This window comes from Mastomys coucha, unplaced genomic scaffold, assembly GCF_008632895.1.
Source record: "Mastomys coucha isolate ucsf_1 unplaced genomic scaffold, UCSF_Mcou_1 pScaffold11, whole genome shotgun sequence".
In the NCBI taxonomy this organism is placed as follows: Eukaryota; Metazoa; Chordata; class Mammalia; order Rodentia; family Muridae; genus Mastomys; species Mastomys coucha.
In genome coordinates, this window is record NW_022196893.1 from 1154257 (window position 1) to 1156108 (window position 1852).

Consider the following 1852-nt stretch of genomic DNA (forward strand, 5'->3'; position numbering starts at 1 on the left):
TTTAGGCTCAAACTTGAACTTCCTAGCAGTCAGTCAGATAAGGACAGAGGAGTTATTTCTTTTACAGCACATTTTAAAATTATATTTTAAAAGTACTTAAGCATGAAATTAGCATCAAGTTCCTGCTATTCATTATGCATTTCAGAGATCTATAAACTATAACTCTGTTTGATGGGTGTTTCTAACATTTTTGACCATTTTTCTTATTCCCTTTCTATACAACTATCTCACATGATGCAAATTAATAATCATTTTCCATTCCTTTATATCAATCAGTTCAGGTAGTTTGAATGGGATGTTCAATTTGCTTAAATATGACAATACTTTGTACTTTAAATGTGAGTTTTTTCTCTCCCACCAATAATTTCTTTAGCTATAGATAAGAATCACTACAAGAGCTGTAAAGGATTTTTAATTCCCACTTGCAGATTGTGTTTCCCTGGAGTAGGGGATGGACATTTAGACATTCACATTTCAGTCAATTTTCAGGTGGCTTTAACATAATGATTCAAAATCTTCCTGCTCTTTCTTCCAGATTCCCCTTGCCAACAGCTGTACCTGTTTTCTGGTGGCATCCTCGGCTGCATAAAACACCTGTGTGTGGAAATGCAGTTGAGCATCTGACATGATACTTTTGATTATTCACTTTGTGCACTGACTCTCTCCATATTGACATATTTCAAAAGTTTTAGCTATTCTAAGATTTGCAATCCTTTTCTCCATTTTCATGTCAGACTATCCTTATATATTCTGTTTTCCCACCAAATCCTATAGATTCAAACCAAGTAATTGGTTCTGAAAAGAAGAAAAGAAAACTGATGCATTGCTCACAAATTAGAACATGGAAACTACCTCTCCTCAGAATCTAAGAAAATCTATGGTCCATGACAGTTTACTGATGTGTTACTTAGTCAGGGAGGAAAGAAATGGGAGAGCGACTATTATTTTATGGTCTAATGACTGAATGAAGCATTTCAAAACACCCACAGTCAACTAAACACTTTTTAAAATCACATCTTTCCTTCATTCTGTTTCAATATGTAAGACACGTCATAGAAAGAAATTAGCTCCAGTAAACTAACATGTTACGATTGATGCCCATTCACCTCATTCCATGGTTGTCAATGGTTAAGGAAATGGTCACAACACGTGGACACCAGGAGATGTTTTTCTTTCTTTTAGGTTCACATTTTAGAAGAATAACAAATCATATAGTGAGGAATAGCTGTACAACTTTGGAATACAACGTATTTTATTTAGTACATGCTAACATCACCATAAAGATGTGCAGTAAAGATAAAAGAATCAGTCTTTACAGCTTAGGTATTCAGTTCTTGCTTATCTAACTTGTAGGAGAAGAAAGATGAGAGGGGAGGAGAAGAAGGAGGAGAAGGACAACCAGGAGGAGAATAAGTGAAAAAGAAAATCTTAATAAAACAAAATTTCAAATTCTTCTGCTTGTTATTCTAAAAATTCTTTATTGTCTCCCAAGGGAAATCTAGTAATTGCTTCATGACACTTTGCTTTGAAAGTGCTTTGCTTATGACACTTTCAAGTTCAGGCAGTATTGAGGGTGGGTTATAGGGCACACTGAATGATGAAATGTATGTCCTTATTAAGCTGTGCCAATTTGTGTGAACAGTGTTGATCAATGAGTTATCCCCACCACCACCACACAGTCTGTCTTCAGAAATTCAGAATAAGTGATTTGGGATACAACAGTCTTTTTCTCTGAACCTTATTTTCTGAGATCATGAATCATGAGGGCATAAAGTGAGACAATTGGCCGGACGGTGGTGGCACACGCCTTTAATCCCAGCACTTGGGAGGCAGAGGCAGGTGGATTTCTGAG